At 36.1% G+C, this 10,147-nt stretch overlaps 1 pseudogene; it reads left to right on the forward strand.

Annotated features, from left to right (window-relative positions):
• Positions 1-284: 284 nt before the first annotated feature.
• LOC144316686 (importin subunit alpha-1 pseudogene) lies at positions 285-9,919 on the forward strand (annotated as a pseudogene).
• Positions 9,920-10,147: the final 228 nt, after the last annotated feature.

Consider the following 10,147-nt stretch of genomic DNA (forward strand, 5'->3'; position numbering starts at 1 on the left):
GTTTTACTTTTTCCTCTCTTCCCCTATGATCCTCAGTTTTGTTTCTTAAATTCCACATCTGATAATCGTTGTCTGATTGACTTATTTTACTTAGCATGATATCCTCTAGTTCCATCCATGTTATTGCAAATGGCAATATTTCTTTTTTTGTTGGCTGAGTAGTATTCCATTGTGTGTGTGTGTGTGTGTATATATGTGTGTGTGTATATACATATATGTGTGTACATATATGTATTTTTTGAAAGAAAACATTTTTATATTATACATACAACACAGAGCTCAAGATGACAGTGCCAGCTGTGGGCGGAGGACACGGTGTCTGTCCTTCCCCTGGGGCTCCGGGTGCTGGGTCCCAGCCAGGTATCCCTGGGGCTTGGGGCAAGCCTGGAGGAGCGGATCAGACAAGCAGGCTTCCCCCTGGTGCTGTCGGCTGCTTCACCACCTAAGGGCAGCCTTACACTCTGCTGCTGATACACACACACACACACACACACACACACACACACACACACATATATATATAATCTTTATCCATTCATCTGTTATGGACATCTGAGCTCTTTCCATAGTTTGGTTATTGTACACTATTGCTAATTAATTGAATTTAAATAAAATAAAGAACTAAAACTTGGGTTTTGAGTAGATCTTGCTGGCATTGAGACTAAAAAGAAGACAATTCTAGTATAAATAATTATTCATGGAACATACACTTTTGGAACTGTAAATATCATCATCATACAATCTATGAATAAGCTATATATTCTAGATCATAATTAGCATAATATTAAGCCCATTACTATATGTTTTGTGGATATACTGGGTAACAAAATAATATGAAAGTACATGCGCCTACAGACACATTCCCCCAGCTTGGGAATTATTACCCCAACCTGATTCTTTTTAAATACATCTTTTCACATATTTGATATGATTATAATAATGTCTATATCTATGGAAATTCAGAGTCAAAATATGTTTAGAGAAGAAATTATTGCATATGTTAGAATCAAGGAAAGTGGGAGTAAGAGTAAATAAGAAATATAGTAGAGGGTCAAGCAAACAGAAGGGAAGTAAAAATTAGGCAAAAGGCAGGGAAGAGGAATATGTAGATTACCATAAAACTTCGTATTGTGCAAAATGAATGATAATAGTAGATAGACCAGGGGTCCTGCCTGTGAGATTGATGCAAAATGGAAGGTAAGCATAGTGGAGTTTGCAGTGGTCAGACCAGCTATGGAGATTACCAGCATCATGAGGACATCTTGGGATGTCTCTAGCACTGTGGACAGGACTCACTTAGGTACTGGCAGTGGTAAATAAGGTAGCAAGTAGAAAGTTAAAGAGGAAAGTCAAGAAGGTTCGATTTAATTTTCCTAGCCAGAAAATTCCTCAAGCAGAGCTGTTTTAAATAACGGTATCTCATTTCTGACTTAGAGACATAGGAAGGAAGAACCATACACTGAGATAGAAACATGAAGTGGGAGAAACATACAGAAAGAACAATAAGTTCTTAGGTATGTATTAAAAAAGTTGCAATTGCCCTTTTGAGGTGGTGGGCCTCTGAGAGTTATTACTTATTGCCTTAAAAAATGATAGCTGATTCTTTACTCAGCTGCTTATTTTTTATGCTCAAATTATAAAAGCATCCTTTGTCATAGAACTAAGAAGGCAGTGAATGAAGAGTTACAATTTTGTATATTGTGGTGACCTTGAGTACAACTTTATCATCTCCAAAATTGTATGGAATCAATCACATAATATATAGCTATGAAATAATACCTTGTTTACAGGTATACAGGTATACAGGTTTACAGGTATACAGGGATACGTAAGTGATTGAATGAAATCAATCAGGTGACCAGATGATCTTCATATTGAACACCTACAATTTTAAAATAATGACTTATTAATTTTCATCTTAATGTCTAATGCTTATTTTTCTGTGATTAAGAAGGAGACACAAAGTACAGGGACGTAGAGCTCAGTTCTGTACTTAGACACATCTGAGTTGGAAATTTTGCTCCTCACTTGTTCCCTTGAGCAAACTGCTTAACTTCTATATTTCTGTGTCCTCATCTACAAATTGAGGGTATTTAGGTACAGACCTCAAGAGGTGGTAGGGGAGATCTAATAAGATAATATATTGCACATATTAAGCATTCACTAAATGTTAGCCATTATTATTAAGGTCAAAAGAACCTACAAAGTTTAAGCTTGTGCTTTATCAGAATATCTCTCCGGAATGGAATCATTACCATGCCATTTCTCTCTGAACATGATGCCCTCCACATATTATAAACCACACAGAGACTAGCCTTTCTATAAATAGCACGTAGAACTGACAAAAATGACAAAAAATGTGTTTTATTTGAGGTCTAATTTCAGGGGGAAAAATTGAATAAAACAATGAATCCAACATGCATTTAAGAGTCCCTGAAACAACCAACCATCTATAACTGAAAGCTTTTGCTTTTAAATTAGCTGGTATTTGGGATGCCAAATTTGGGTGGCTCAGCCATTCAGTGCCTCCCTTCCGCCCAGGGTATGATACTGGAGTCCTGGGATCGAGTCCCACATGGGGCTCCTTGCATGGAGCCTGCTTCTCTCTCTACCTCTCATGAATAAATAAATAAATAAAATCTTTAAAAATAAATAAATAAATTACATGGTATTCTGAAAGTTTTTGGACAGAAACAGCAGAATCCATCCTTCCCCATTTCTGCATTACTTAACCTGAAATAACATGATTATCTTCTCAACTGCTTGACTTGCTGAACTAGGTGTCAGAAAATGTGTTATAAACTTCATTAGCAAACTAATATTGCATAGCTATTGAGAATAAAAACAGTAAAGACTGATTTCTTGAACGGTATAAAAATAGATCATTTCAGTCTTTTTAACACCTTTTTTAGGGATTGATAGACAATAAGCTCCATTTGTAGTATATAATTTTATAAGTGTTCATATATGTACAAATCATATTATCACAATCAATGTAATTAATATTTCTAACGCTCCTACTAATGTCTCTTTGTAATACCTCTCCTTCACCCCTCCACGCCTAACCCCATCGTGGGTAACCACTGATCACTCTGTCACTTTATGATACTTTTTAATGACACTTTCTGTCATAGTTCGCTTTTTCTAGAATTTTATATAAATGCAACCATATAGTGTGTACTTTATTTTTCTGTTTTGTTCATTAAGTATAATTCATACTATTGTGTGTATTAATATTTTTCTTCTCTGTTGCTGAATAGTGTATCCCATTGTACAGACATAACATTATTTATTTATACATTCACCTGAAGAAGATGAACATTTGAGTTGTTTCTAAATTTTGGCTGTGAAAATTAAGGCTACTATGACATTGGTAAGAAACTCTTTGTATGGATATTTGCTTTCATTTCTCTTAGGTAAATATCTAGACATGGAACGTCTAGGTCAAGTGGTAGGTTCTTGTTTAATTTTTTAAAAAACTGTCAAACCTGTTTTCCAAATATCTGTATGAATGAACATTTCTGCCCACAGAATACACATGAGAATTCCAGTGCCTCCATATCTGCACCAACACTTCAAATGATCATACTTTTAAGTTTTAGATTCCTAATATATGTGTAAATAGTATCGCGTTGTGGTTTTTAAATAGGCTTTATTTTTTAGAGGAGTTTTGAATTTATAACAAAATTGAGCAGGAAGTCCAGACTATTCCCAGATGTTCCCTCCCCTCCCCTCCACAGAGCCTCCCCCATTGTGATCATTCCCCAACAAAGCAGTACATTTGTAATAATCGGTGAACGTTTTGACACATCATTATTCCCCAAAGCCTGTAATTTCCATTATAGATCTATCATGGTATTGTACATTCTGTGGGTTTAGACAAACATCTAATGATCTGTACCTATCATTATGGTCTCATGACAAAATATTTTCACTGTCTTGCAACTCCTCTAAGCTCCATCTATACATCCCTCTACCCCACTCCCAAGCACTAGCGATCAATGATTTTTTTTTTTTTTTATTACCTCCAAACCTTTGGAGAGACATAGACACATCCTTTTCTCGAATGTCGTATAAGTTAAAATCTTACAATTTGCAGCCTCTTCAGTTTGGCTTCTTTCACTTAGTAATAAACATTTAGGGTTCCTCAATGTCTTTTCATAGCTTGGTAGTTCATTTTTTAAGTGCAGGATAATATGCCATAATATTCCATAATATGCCTGGATGTACCAATTTATTCACTTACTGAAGGATATCTTGGTTGCTTCCAAGTTTTGGCAATTATGAATATAGCTGCTTATTGTGGTTTTAATTTGTTTTGCTCAAATGATGAATTATGTTCAATATTAATTATGTGTTTGTCATATCTATATGTATATATATAGTTGACATGTTTATTTAATTTTGCACTTTTTTGTTAACAGCTTTATTGAAGAATAAAATACCAACATAAAATTCATCTATTTTTACTGTACTGTACAATGAAAAAGAGTTGTTCAGTGATCATCAAGAGACAGTTCCAGTACATTTTTTTTATCGCTCCTAAAAGTTTCCTCATACTCAGTGGCAGTCAATTGCTGCTCTACCCTTAGTCCCAGAATCTGTTCTCCACCCCAGTTATGCTGGTTGCTTCATGCCTATAAGGTTTGCTTCAACTAGAAATTTCATATAAATGGACTCATAAATTATATTTTTTCTTCTGGTTTATTTCTCTTGCTATAAAATTTTTGAGGCTATGAATAGTGTAGGGTATGTGTCCCTTTTTATTTCTGAAAAACATCCCATTATATACTTCATTTGTTTATCCATTCACCAGTTATTATCCTATTGGCTAGATTCTAATTTCAGCTATTTTGAATAATGTTGCTATGAAAATACAGACAAATCTTTGTGTGGATGTAAGATTCTGGTTCTCTTGGGTAAATACATAGTAGTGGGTTCTGGGTTCACAGAGTAAGTAATATTCATCCTTAAAAACAAAACAAGACAAAACAAAACAAAACCTCTTTTCCAAAATGGCAGTGTCACTTTACATTCCCACCAGCAATGTATAAGGGTACTGCTTCCCCTACTACATTGACAATACCTGGTATTGACAGTTTATATCATTATAATTATTCTAAAAAGGTGTGTAGTGGTATTTCATTGTAATTTTAATTTGTATTTCCCTAATAATTAATGATGTTGGGCATCCTTTCATGTTCTTTTTAGCAGCCATACATCTTATTTTATAAAATGTCTATTCAAATTATTTGCCCATTTTAAAAATTCACTTAGTGATGATGTATAATTGATTTTATATCTTTCTGGTATAGTTTGCTAATATTTACTAAACTCATTAGTGAAATTTTAGCACCTGGGCTTTTTGTGGAAGCATTTTATTTACTAATCCAATTTCTTTACTTGTAAGTCTATTGATGTTTTTACTTCTCCTTAAATCAAGTTCAGGGATTTTTATTTTTCCAGGTATTTGTCCATTAAATTGAGGTGTCTAATTTTAGGCATAAAAATATTTGTACTACTCCCTAATAATGCTTTTAATTTCTGCAGTGTCTGTAATGATGTCCTATACACTTCTATTCCAGTGCTAATTTGTGTCTATAGACACAAATATATATACACACACAATATATATATATACACATATATATACACACATGTAAACACATACACATATTTCTAGAGAGTCTAACTAAATTTGAATTTTACTCATTTTCAAAGAACCAATTTTTTGTTCTATTGATATTTCTTATTGATATTTGTTGATTTTTTTAATCACCTAAAATGAATTTAGGCTTGTTTTATATCTTGACACTTGATCTATCCTGGAAAATAGTCTACATGCTTTTTTTTTTTAAAGATTTTATTTATTTATTCATGAAAGACAGAGAGAGAGGCAGAGGCATAGACAGAGGGAGAAGTAGGCTCCTTGTAGGGAATCTAATGTGGGACTCCATCCCAGGACCAGGATCATGCTCTGAGCCAAAGGCAGATGCTTAATCGCTGAACCACCCAAGAGTCCCTCTAAGAATTTTTCCTTATTTTTGTTTCTCAGCATTTTTATTATGATCTACTTAGGGAGGGAACGCTTTGATCTTATGCTGTTTTATATCTCTGATCTTCTTGAATCTCTAATTTGTCTTTCACCAGAAATTGGAAGTTTCTACTCATTATTTCTTCATGATTTTGATACCTCCTAGCAAGTGCTGCTGCATGTAAGAAGCCCTTGGACAGCTCTTTTTGGTTTCCTACATTCTTACATGAATGGATGGATGAAAAAAGGTAAGCAGACTGTTAGGTTTATAGTTTGTATCACTACACTAGTGTTAGGTGTCAATGTCACATAGTTCAATCCTCTTTGATGCAGAATCATCCAATATGTAAGTGTACAGGATGTTAAATATGCATTAGCATTTTTTAAAAAGATTTTATTTATTTATTCATGAGAAACACAGAGAGAGAGGCAGAGGGAGAAGTAGGCTCCCCTTAGGGAGCCTGATGCAGGACTCAATCCCAGGACCCCAGGATCACTCCCTGAGCTGAAGGCAGATGCTCAACCACTGAGCCACCTAGGTGACCCGGTATGCCTCAGCATTTATAATACTGATATAATTAATAAGAAAATTAATTAGGAATGAAGATAGAAATAACATGATTAATAATCGTAGAGTACCTCTTTTTTATTTTTTATATTTTATTTTATATTCTAGTATACTTAACATACAGTGTTATATTAGTTTCAGGTGCACAATGCAGTGATTCAACAACTCCATTCATCACCCAGTGCTCATCACAGCAAGTGCACTCCTTAATGCCTATCCACCCACCAACCTTCCCTTTGATAACTGTCAAATTGTTCTCTGTAGTTAAGAGTCTGTTTCTTGGTTTGTCTCTCTCTTTTGTCTTTTGCTAGTTATTTTTGTTAGTTACTTAAATTCTACATATGTGTGAAATCATGTGGTATTTGTTTTTCTGACTTATTTTGCTTAACATTACGCTCCTTATCTCTATCCATGTTGTTGCAAATGGCAAGATTTCATTCTTTTTTATGGATGAATAATGTTACATTTTGTGTATTTGTGGGTATACACACACACACACACACACACACACACACACACCACATCTGATTTCTTTGTTCTACTACCATGAATGCTTGGGCTGCTTCCATGCTTCCATAATTGGGCTATTGTAAATAGCCCAAACTATTGTAATAATGTTTCTATAAACATAGGGGTGCATGTATCCCTTTGAATTAGTGTTTTTGTATTTTTTGAGTAAATGCCCAGTACTGCAATTACTGGATCATAAGGTAGTTCTATTTCTAACTTTTTGAGAAAACTCCATACTTTTTTCCACAGTGGCTGTACCATTTTGCATGCCCAAAAGCAGTACAAAGAGGGTTCCCTTTTCTCTACATCCTCACCAACACTTGTTGTTTCTTGTGCTTTTTATTTTAGCCATTCTGATCAGGTATGAGGTGCTATCTCCTTGTGGTTTTGATTTGTATTTCCCAGATAATTAGTGATGTTGAACATCTTTCCATGTCTGTTGACCATCCATATGTCTTCACTGGAAAATGTTTCTGTTCATGTGTTTGCCCATTTTTAATTGGATTATTTGTGGGAGTTTTTGGTGTTGAGTTTTATACGTTCTTTATATACTTTGGATACTAACCCTTTTTGACTTTGACACTTTTGAAGAGTAATCGGATTATAGAATCTCCCTCAACTGAGATCTATCTGATGTTTTCCCATACCTAAACTGGAGTTAATGAATTTGTAGGAATTTTTTTATAAAGGCAAAGTGTTCTTCTCATTGCATCATGCCATATACATGTTTTAAGATGGCTTACTGAAAATGCTGCTTGATCCTTTGACTCGGGTAGTAGATAACAATCTCCTTCCTATAAAGTTTCTATTTTGGGCCACACCGTCTCTGGGCTGATCCGCGGTGGAGGTTTTGAGGGCAGCTGACCCGCAGCCTGCGCGCCCCGCACCGCCTCCCGTGGAAGCCTGAGCCGGCTGTGGAGCTTTCTCTCCCTTTGTCTCATAACCACGTCCACCAACGAGAATGCTAAGTCACCAGCTGCCCGCCTTAACAGATTCAAGAACAAGGGGAAAGACAGTACGGGAATGAGGCGGCGCCGAATAGAAGTTAATGTGGCGTTGAGGAAAGCGAAGAAGGAGGACCAGATGCTGAAAAGGAGAAATGCAAGCTCATTTCCTGATGATGCTACCTCTCCACTGCAGGAAAACCGCAACAACCAGGGCACTGTAAATTGGTCTGTTGATGACATTGTCAAAGGCATAAAGAGCAACAATTTGGAAAGCCAGCTCCAGGCTACTCAAGCTGCTAGGAAACTACTTTCTAGGGAAAAACAGGCCCCCATAGACAACATAATCCGGGCTGGTTTGATTCCAAAATTTGTGTCCTTCTTGGGCAGAACTGATTGTAGTCCTATTCAGTTTGAATCTGCTTGGGCCCTCACTAACATTGCTTCTGGGACATCAGAACAGACCAAGGCTGTGGTCGATGGAGGTGCTATCCCAGAATTCATTTCTCTGTTGGCATCTTCCCATGCCCACATCAGTGAACAAGCTGTATGGGCTCTAGGAAACATTGAAGGTGATGGTTCAGTTTTTCGAGACTTGGTTATCAAGTATGGTGCAGTTGACCCACTGTTGGCTCTCCTTGCAGTTCCTGATATGTCATCTTTAGCATGTGGTTACTTACTAACCTTACTTGGACACTCTCAAACCTTTGTCTCAACAAGAATCCAGCACCCCCGTTAGATGCTGTTGAGCAGATTCTTCCTACCTTAGTTTGTCTCCTGCATCATGATGATCCAGAAGTATTAGCAGATACCTGCTGGGCCATTTCCTACCTTACTGATGGTCCAAATGAACTGATTGAAATGGTTGTGAAAACAGGAGCGGTGCCCCAACTTGTGAAGCTTCTAGGAGCTACTGAATTACCCATTGTGACTCCTCCACTAAGAGCCATAGGAAATATTGTCACTGGGACAGATGAACAGACTCAGGTTGTAATAGATGTAGGAGCACTTGCTGTCTTTCCCAGCCTGCTAACGAACCCCAAAACTAATATTCAGAAGGAAGCTACATGGACAATGTCAAACATCACAGCTGGTCGCCAGGACCAGATACAGCAAGTTGTGAATCATGGATTAGTCCTATTCTTCATTGGCGTTCTCTCTAAGGCAGACTTTAAGACACAAAAGGAAGCTGTATGGGCTGTGACCAACTATACAAGTGGTGGAACAGTTGAACAGATTGTATACCTCGTTCATTGTGGCATAATAGAACCATTGAAGAACCTCTTAACTGCAAAAGATACCAAAATTATTCTGGTTATTCTAGATGCCATTTCAAACATCTTTCAGGCTGCTGAGAAACTAGGTGAAACTGAGAAACTTAGTATAATGATTGAAGAATGTGGGGGTTTGGACAAAATTGAAGCTCTAAAAAACCATGAAAATGAGTCTGTGTACAAAGCTTCATTAAACTTGATTGAGAAGTATTTCTCTGTAGAGGAAGAGGAAGATCAGAATGTTGTGCCTGAAACTACCTCTGAAGGCTATACATTCCAAGTTCAGGATGGCACTCCTGGGACCTTTAACTTTTAGATTGTACAGCTGAGACAGAAAGTTGTTTGTTGTGTACTGTTTGGTAGAAGTTTGTCTTACTGTTTCTCTACTAAGAACTCTTTTTAAATGTGTTTTGTTATTGTAGCACTTTTTACAACGAAACTATACTTGACCAGTTCTGAACTGTACAAACTGTATGAAGCTCCTCCTCTCAGTGGATTGCTTATTTCTATGTGGAATCTTCTATCTTACAGTGTCCTGTAAATAAAGATTAAATTTCACCCTTTTCTTTAAAAAATAAAATAAAATAAAGTTTCTATTTTGTCTTCCCATATATACCCTAAAATTTACTTTATTTATTTTGTCTTCAGCAACTATTACTGTGCTCTTCTATTGGTGATTTTCTGTTGTTTTTTATCCTTTCTATATTTATCATTTGGAATTCTTCTGTAGGAAAGATGTGTCCTTCTTTCCTTCCTTCCTTCCCAATTTATGTCATTTATTTGATTCTTTGGGTTCAGACCAGCAGATATGTATTAA

This window comes from Canis aureus, chromosome 7 (genome assembly GCF_053574225.1).
Source record: "Canis aureus isolate CA01 chromosome 7, VMU_Caureus_v.1.0, whole genome shotgun sequence".
Lineage (NCBI taxonomy): Eukaryota > Metazoa > Chordata > Mammalia > Carnivora > Canidae > Canis > Canis aureus.